Source organism: Planococcus citri, chromosome 2 (assembly GCF_950023065.1).
Source record: "Planococcus citri chromosome 2, ihPlaCitr1.1, whole genome shotgun sequence".
Taxonomy (NCBI): Eukaryota; Metazoa; Arthropoda; class Insecta; order Hemiptera; family Pseudococcidae; genus Planococcus; species Planococcus citri.
This window is the reverse complement of record NC_088678.1, coordinates 3,514,247-3,523,841: the sequence shown is the minus strand read 5'-3', so window position 1 is coordinate 3,523,841 and position 9,595 is coordinate 3,514,247. Positions and strand designations below refer to the sequence as shown.

The window sequence follows — 9,595 nt, the reverse complement described above, 5'->3', positions numbered from 1 at the left end:
AATTGAATAAGAAGACAAAATTAAAAATCAATCGCACAACTTGCATTCGAGCATCCGAACCTGAGAAAAAAAAAACAAGACGAGAAAGATTTGTAAAGTGGAGGGGATACAATTTTGAGGGCCCGATTTGGTGGATTCTGCAGCGATCGTGAATGAATTCAGTCCACGCCTGTAAGCATGCCAATTGGGACTTACACAAAGTAACAGTTTCTGATAAATTCTACGATCCGAGTACTTTTATAGGATGGTTCTTTTTGATAAAAATGAGCAAATATTTACTGTGCGAGAAGAGAGACTTGATCATTCAATTTTATCGAGTGAAGGGGCTTTTTTCAACTTTTTCAACGGGTACGTAAAAATAAGAGTCAAGTGAGCCAACTTCGTCATTCAAAGCTTTTTTTCATGTTTTGATTTAAAAAAATTACATTTTTCTTTTGCAAACTTACAATTTTGTCTAAATCAACTTTACGAGATAATGCCACGACCGACGCCAATTTTTTAATATGTTGTTCGGCATGAAAAGTTGACCGTAATACACTTTTTTCAGAATTTTTGAGAGTCGGAACGATATGAAAACTACGTTTTGAAACTTTTCCAGCTAATTTTTCCTACGAAAAAAAGTGGAAACACTGATTTTTATGATATCATCAAGAAGCCTTTTAAAACATCTAACAATTGGAAAAAGTTCCATTCTGGTAGGTATCGCGGTTATCGAGTAATCCGCTGCTGAAATGGATGATATTTCAAGTTCACTGAAAACTTTGACACCCCTTAACAGCCTTTAAAAAAAGGCTGGAGGGCTGCGACTTGCGCCATTATGGTAATCCCTTCGGAAGGTCTTTCAACAGGAAACATTTCAAAGCGGTCGCCGAGCCCCTTTAACATTTCTTGGTCGAATTGATGTAAGTAATTTTAGAATTTGAATGCACTATTTTAAAAATTTCGATTTTTGAATAAAAGAAAAGCAAACTGGTCCGAGAGAAACGGAGGCAAAAGCTCGAGAAAATGTATGCTTAGAGAAAGTGAAAACAGCATATTTATTGGTTTAAAATATGACCCACCCTTGGGGGAACCGCGGGTGTCCTGGGACCCTAGGTGATCGCCAAGTAACATCACATGCCAGTCCGTCCCTGGCAGCTCAACTCTTCGGCATAGGCAGTTTGATTGTAATCATGTTTTCTCGCGCTTTTATCGTATGCATTATCTTTTGTTTCGATGATCATGAACATGGATGCAAATTTAAGTATCACTCACGCATGGACTTCATGGATCATGGAAGGTAAGTTGTCTTTAAAAAAAAAACATTGATATCAACAGGGCTCGGGAACCTCATGAAGTGTCCTTGAAGGATTTGGATGGAAAGTGTTCCAAGTGGTAGCCCTTGATCCAAGTACCACACGCTTTAAAATTTCAGCTGCCAGTTATGAGTTTAGCTCCCACAATGAAAAATTGATTTTAACATTTTCAAAAACCGCTACCCCGACGCTCAGATTTTTCTCACGGCGTTGTAGTGAAAAAATTTTGACCCTCTCTAAACAGACTAGAAGAAATCATTAAAAACTATGTATAAATACACATACCCAGTACCTTGTGGTGCCCGGGTCTTTTATGGTAATTGTGGTGCCCGCGTACATAGAGGATCACATATATATGTATGATAAAGGTGTTTTGGTGCAGTTTGGATTTTTCATCATAGTTAGTCATAGTGGTGCCCAATATATAAACTTGGTACTTGTGGTGCCCACCTCAAAATTTTTTTCACCTTAGAGTGCATTTCACTCGATTCTACATCGATTTATATAAAAAGACCTTTGTGGTGCCCCATTTGGGCACCACAAGCCCAAAACCGGGCACCACAATGACTACGCATACTTAAAACGGGCACCACAATGACTAAGTTTAAATCTATATTTATTTAATTTGAATGGAAAAATGAAAAAAGTCCCATGTGCAAGCGCGTGAGTCAGAGTTTTCCCACGACAACACCGTGGAAAAAAACAGAGCATCGAGGTAGCGATTTTTTAAAATTTGAAAATTCGAAATTCTTCTGCGGAAGCTGAACTCAAAACTGGCAGGTAAAATTTTAATGGTGTGGTACTCGGGCTAAGGGCTATCACCAAGACCATTTTCATCCAAATCTCCTGGGGACACTTCATGAGGGAAAAAAGCAAAAATGGTAGGTATCACAGACTTTTCCCAATTAATGAGTAGCTTTTAACAAAACTTTCTCCACCGACTTTTAGGATAAATTTCCCATTAACGATTTAGAATTTCATTTTCCAAATTCCACCTTTGCGATTTCAAACTTTTTTCTCATTGTTGAATTATATATCTACCTAATTTATTTTTTGAGTGATTATATATACCAGCTAGGTATATATTTTTTTTGTGATTTCTGCGAGTGCAAGAATAAATTGCTCAGTGATTGATTATTTCAAAATTCTTTCGTCATGATTTCAAATTAATTCTTCTTCTATGATTTCGGATGACATGACATGAGTTTTCCTAACTCTCCCTGATCCAACAGCCAGACAAAGTTTGTCAAAAACTATATTATAGGTATTCTGTTTTTCTGATTTCAACATTTTTCAAATTCAATTGTAGGTTTTTTTTTGAAATGGAAATAAGGCAACAAAATTGAAAAATTTGTAGTTCGAAAAGTACCAAGAACAATATAAATTTCAAAGTAAGAATTCAATATTTCTGATCTCAACTTTTAAAAAATTTCATCGATAATTTCTTGAAATTTGAAATGTGAAGAAGAGAATCAAATTGGCCCGAGCGAAGCGAGGGCAAAAGCCCTTATTTTTCAAGCACAATATTAGCTCTTTTTCCAACTTTTTTTTTTCATTGAAAAACTCCGAAGCAAATCAGTAAATATCATATTTTTGATATCACACAAATATGTTAGTGCTACTCAACAAATTTTTGGAACTACACAAAATGTGCGGAGCTACACGTTGAAATAATCACTGCAGTGAGTGACAAATGTTCCTGTCAAGAGAAAACTATTCAACCAATATGAGTCCAGTTCTGTACAGTGATGTAAATTAGCGTGTTATTTTGAAATATAATTCCATTTTTCCAAAAAAAATCACTTTTGACCTCCTTTTTCTCGATTTGAAAATTCCTTTCCACCTATATATAAAACCCCCAAAATGAAAATTTTTCATTATACCACAGAAAAGAGTCATTTACATCACAATTACTATCACTGGGAAAAATCTCAAGCAAATCGGTTCATTTGGTGAGGCTGTATTAGCCTTGCCAACGGAAATTTCAGCATGAAAATTCATCGTCAATTCGTTGAAAAGTTGCGAGGGAGGAAAATGTTTTCAAATGTTCGTCTACACATTCGTAATATATCTCAAAAATGCAAAAATTTTCATTTTTTAGGTTTTTGATAAAACATATTTTTGCAACAAGTGCCAAACTTGTATTTTTTTTCTCGAAAATGAAAAAAAAAAAAAAAATACCAGTCCAATTTTTTGATACTGTAGGTATGTTACTCTACATGAAAAGGACTAAAACCGAGAATTGTTTCAGAATTTTTACTCGTGAAGATCATGGTTATATTTAAATTATGAGTTTTTAAAACGATTTTTTTTAGGTTTTTGACTCTTTATAAAACAGAGTCAAAATTCTGTTTTTTTTTTGAAGATTTGGCCTTTTCAAAAAATTGTACCTACCTAACATCGTATTATGTCAATTTGAATTGCTGCGAAGGAGTTAAAATCGAATAAGAAAAACAAGACGTATCTATTTCGTGCATACGAATTTCAAGCTTTCAAATTACATAACCGTAAAACAGCTGTTTTATAATTATAGCTTGTTCTTCAAGTTTGTAGGTACAATATGAGGCTTACGCATCCATGTGTGTACACAGTACATGTAAAAATAGCAACAGTTATGTTATAAATACGCGACACTGACTCATATCGAATAACAAGTCAGCTTTGTGCACCAAAATAAACTTTTTATGCAAACAAATTTCAGCTTTGTGAAGCAGTCGTATGTCGTACGAATGCACTTGTAAGTACATATATGTACATAACTATAAACGTCTTGTGTTTACACAAAGTGAAAATTCAACCAAGTCGAGGGGGTTTAAGGTGGTCATGACTAAGCAATTTTACGATTATAAAATAACCAGATACGATAGGTTTTTCACACAGTTGCTTTCCAGTCCCATCTAGCTCATATCATAGTTAGTTTTTGTGAAACCCTTGCGACATCAGTACTTTGAAGTACCTAGCAAGTTCATCAAACACATTTTTCGATTTAGGATTACAAAAGTAGTTGTTTGATTGCAATCATGTTTGCTCGCGTTCTTATCGTATGTATTATTTTTTCCTCGATGATCATGAAAATGGATGCAGCAATAGCTCTCAGTCAGCAAGAATACGCAAATGGAGGGTAAGTTGCCTTAAACAAAAAAAAACAAAAAAAAAAAATGATATCAACACTGCTTCTGTCTTACTAGGAACATTGTGAAGTGGAAGTGGTCTCGGCAGTAGATAGCTCTTGGCCCAAGTACCACACCATCGAAATTTTAACTGGCAGTTTGTTGTAGTTCAGCTTCAGCAACAAATTTTGAATTTTAAAATTTTCATAAGCCGCTACCCCGGCGCTCAGATTTTTCTCACCGCGTTCTAGTGGGAAAATTTTGACCCACGCGCTTAACCAAGGGTCGTGTTTCATTTTCCCTTTTAAATTCGAATTCTTTATTTTTGATGAAAATTAATGTTAGTGCAATTTTCGCTTTCAATTCGCAGTGCATGAAAATCCTGTAATAAATTCCTCTAATTTCGTAGGTATTCTATTCGAATGCGAATTGAACGCGAAAATTGCACTAAAAAAATGGAAACGTTCCGCAGACAAATTCGGTGACGATTCTTTTTCATTTTTTCAGTGCGATTTTCGCATAGCCAAATAGCCTATTCTCAATCGAATAGAACGCGAATTTAGAAGAATTTTTTTACAAGACTTTTCAGTTTTCACGCGATTTTTGCAAATATATTCGCCTCATCCTCATCGAATGAGAATTTAGACTCCTTTACGCGAGTATGCAATAACGAGCAGAATTATGCGAATTTCAGCTTTTCGTTCGTGGCTATTTCGAATTGGTTCCTTTGTTGTTGAATTTTACTGCATTTTTTCGCGATGATTTCAAATGACTTTTTTTTTTGTATCTAGTAATTTTTAATAAATTTTCTCGACGTTTTACAAGATAAATTTTCCATCGGTGATTTAGAATTTCATTTTCAAAATCGATCTTCGCGATTTCAAACTGATTTAAAATTTGTTTCTCCATTGTTGAATTCTAACTATTTTTTTGAGTATGTAATTGGGTCATTCCATGCCAAGTCGGCGGATTTTTGCACGAGATTTCGATTTTTTTAAAAATCAGATCATTTGTAGAGGCCATCTCAAACGATGACGAATGGAGCAAACCGGACATTTTTTTGATTTTTTTTGACGGAGCTGTGGCGCTTCAAAATTCTCTAAAATGACCGAAAATGGAAAATTTCAGTTTCAAATTGCTCCGATTGTACGTAGCATAGAATTATCAACTTATTTTTAAATTGTAGTACTTTGAGAGGGTAGGTAATCGACGAATGATGTCAAAATCAATGTTGCCACTTTCAAAAACCTAAAAAAATCGGTTCAAAACCTTATAATTCAAATGTCACCGTTATGTCCCCCAGTAAAAATTCTGAAAAAATTCTCAGTTTTAGTCCTTCTCATGTAAAATAACATATCAAAAGATTGGACTGGCATTTTTTTCATTTTCGAGAAAAAAATTACAAGTTTCACAGTTGTTGCAAAAGTACCATCAGAAACCAAAAAAATGAAAATTTTTGCATTTTTAAAATAGTTTACCAATTTGTGGACGAATATATGAGAAAATACCACTCCCCTCCAATTCGTCTACGAATTGACGAAAAATGTCATTTTTCGTGCTATTTTATTTTACGAGTGAAATACATATCTATAGGTAGGTATGCATTTTTCGTCAATTCGTTGACCAATTGGGAGGGAGGGGGATTTTTTCACATTGTCGTCTACAAATTGGTAAAATATTTCAAAAATGCAAAAATTTCCATTTTTTTAGGTTTCTGATGGTACTTTTGCAACAACTGTAAAACTTGTAATTTTTTTCTCGAAAATGAAAAAAATGCCAGTCCAATTTTTTGATATGTTATTCCACATGAGAAGGACTAAAACTGGAAATTTTTTCAGAATTTTTACTGGGGGACATCACGGTTATATTTAAATTATAAGTTTTTGAATCGAGTTTTTTAGGTTTTTGAAAGTGGCAACACTGATTTTGACATCATTCGTCGATTACCCTCTCAATGTACTACAATTTGAAAAAAAGTTGAATATTCTGTACTACGTACAACCGGAGCAATTGGCAACTGAAATTTTCCATTTTCGGCCATTTTGGAGAATTTTGAAGCGCCACAGCTCCAAAAAATCGAAAAAATGTCCAGTTTGGGTCATTCGTCATCGTTTGATGACCTCTACAAATGATCTAATTTAGAAAAAAAAAAACTAAATCCCCTCGTGAAAAAATCCGCCGATATTGCAACTTAGAATGAACAGTCCGGCGATTGATTAGGTACCATAGTTCGAAATTATTTCGTGAAGATTTCAAATTAATTTTCAGCAGTGGGGGTTCCAAATTAATTTTTTCTCGATGATTTCGGATGACAGGCGTTTTCGTTTTTGATACGTACACTGAATTCTAATAATTTTTCTGGACTTATATTTTCGCTTTCGATCGATATCACTGGTTGAACAATTGATGCAAACACTATAAATACCTCATATGTGTTGTTTTACAGAGCAGACGTATGTGACAACCCCGACCTTAATGGACTTTGTTCAACCCACTTCGGGACTGGATGTACAGGAAATTGTGAGGAAGCTTGGATAAGATTCTCATGGAATAATTCAAATAGAGCAAAAATTTTACTTTGCCGAAGAAATAATGCTGTTCAGGGATGCCTGTATAATAATAAGGGTACCGTTACAAAAACTGGTTGGGTAGACGGAAACGAGTGTGCTTAAAATACACTAACACAAAGAAAACTGATTTCCACCCTCTAAGTATTTTGAAATAGTTCTTCAAGACAGCCTCGTTCATCATATCTGCTATTTGGAAGAATTATCTCAAAATACCTAGCTGTTGGAAATTGCTTCTCTTTGTATCCTTTTGAAAAATTTTAAGTTAAGTTTTATTGTTATTATTTTATTCGATTAGGTAGGTACCTATATTAATTTAAATAGTTTATATTATAAATTTTCACCAACGTGAAGTACGAAGTAGATAAATTTATTATAATCAAATATTTCCCCTAAGGCCACGTTTTGTTTACATTAATAATTAATTTTACTTGTTTAAATATATCTATAAGCGCAATTAAGTAATTTTATAATTTTATTTCGCCATATCATCAATTAACTGCATGTACTTACGATTTGAACGAAATGGAACTACATAGATCGAAACGTAATGTTCTTAGGGCCCTGAGACCGAAATTTCAGCTCAAATTTGGAATTTTTTCGAGTCGCATGATCGGTGGTAGGCACAGTGGAAGATACCTAAAAAACGACTTGATCGTACACCAGCGTTCGAGTCTCTTGACAGCCGGCTTTTTCGCGCAAGGAAACCTCTCGGTCTCTCTGAGATCGATTTCGCGAGACAAATATCCAAAATACGAATCGGTGGTTGGTTAACTCAAAATGACTATTGTTTAGACTCGAGGGGTTCCCAATGTTGTGAGGTTGGTTAACTCAGAATGACTATTGTTTAGACTCCAGGGGTTCCCAATGTTGTGATTACAAAAAGAATCTTAGGAACCACTGAATATTATTTTCAAAAACTTTTTTCGCGTAAAATATCTGTTCAAACTCGATAAACGTTATGCGAGGTGATTTTCTTATTTTCGACCCTCGGAGGCAGAAATTGGAGGTTTTGATTTTTGGAAAATTTTGGAAGCACCATTTGTAACCTACCCCTTTGAGCCCCGCTAAAAAGCTTTTTACAGTTTATTAGCATCTGAAAGACCTTCATTCTACCAAATTTTGAGCTCAATAAAATTTTCCGCTGGTACTCAAAAATCCAGTTTTCCATTTTTTGGCAATTTCGAAATTTTGGGAGCCCCTGGAAAAATAAAAACCTGCGATTTGCGCCAAACGTAACGTTTTAAGGTATATGTAGGTATATTCAATTATCTAGATGGAAAAGTTCAATTAAGCTCCCTGTACAATCGTAATTTTGAATCCTTTTTTTGGAACCCCCCTCCCCTTAGGCACCCCCAAAAAAGGTGTTTAAGCACATTTTTTCAAATAAATTCAAGAATTTACATTTGAACCACACTAGCAAGTGCTCGATAATTTTTCATTTGATTTTTCCTGTAACTTTTAAATAAATTAAGCTTTTTTGTGCCAAATTCTGAGATTTTTACTCTTAGAAAAAACACCAAAATCACGTTTTCACGGTTTCAACGAAGTAAAATCTCAGAATTTCCCGTGTGCGAGGAAATTTTTGAAATTTGCGTGAATCGTTGTATTTTGTCTAGAACTGACCCCCTCAGGGCGAATTTCGCCATTTCCAGTCATTCTGGAGCCTCCAGCGCAATTTTTCAATTTCTCCAGAATTTTGAATTAGCTCCAGAAGGCGTGAATAGGTATGAAATTGGGCAGCTAAAAATCGAATTGTGTGTTATACTCGACCTCTTTCACGAGTTTATCCACATTTGTGTCGATTTTGGGAATGACACCTCAAGAGTGGTTTTTTGACCAAATTTTTACATAAGAAAAATGGTCAAAAATCAAAATTTTCCAGTGTGTGAGGAAATGTGGATAAACTCGTCAAACATGGTCGAATAGAACACAGAAAACTCGATTTTTAGCTACCCAACTTCAAATATCTCGGCTTTAGTAGTAGGTATAAGACGTTTTCCAATTTCAGAAATTCGAGCAGTGAAATACGAGTAGGAATGATGTGCGCCTGTTAACACCATGGAAATCTTTAATCATTTTGTGTCAATTTCAATTGACCGTTACGAAGCTGGTGCCATCGAATCAGAAAAACAACCTACACGCAGATTTCAAATCGACGTACTTACTTCGTGCATTCAAATTTCAGATGTTCAAAGCAACCGAAGATTCACTTTCAGTCAATCACCGCTTGTTTTGTTTTTTTTTTTTTACAATTTCTCAATGCGTTTCTAACTAACTGTACCCGAATCAATCATAACATCATTTTTGAAAAATTTGGAAAATTCTGGGTTTGATTCTAAGGTACTCGTATAGTAATACAATTTTTCAATTTTCATCCATCGCAGATTAACTTCTCGAGTCTCAAACCAGTTAATGCCTAAAATTCAGGTTTTGTCCACCACTTGACAAAATTCTGGCTACGTCATTCACTGATCTATAGGTATGTTGTACTATTGAAGAACAAAAACTCGCAGTTGGGAATTTTCACCTTTTTTCAGTTGGGTTACCGTCCCCTCCCCCTCCACCACCCTGAAACTTACCTCTCGGTACGCCCCTGATTGTAAATTAACTTCATTGATAA

General features: G+C 34.8%; 1 long non-coding RNA gene across 1 annotated transcript; it reads left to right on the top strand.

Moving 5' to 3' along the window:
* Window positions 1–4,186: 4,186 nt before the first annotated feature.
* On the top strand, window positions 4,187–7,433 carry LOC135838198 (uncharacterized). The gene is made up of 2 exons (XR_010557334.1): window positions 4,187–4,416; window positions 6,852–7,433. It is a non-coding gene; the product is annotated as an uncharacterized LOC135838198 (long non-coding RNA).
* Window positions 7,434–9,595: the final 2,162 nt, after the last annotated feature.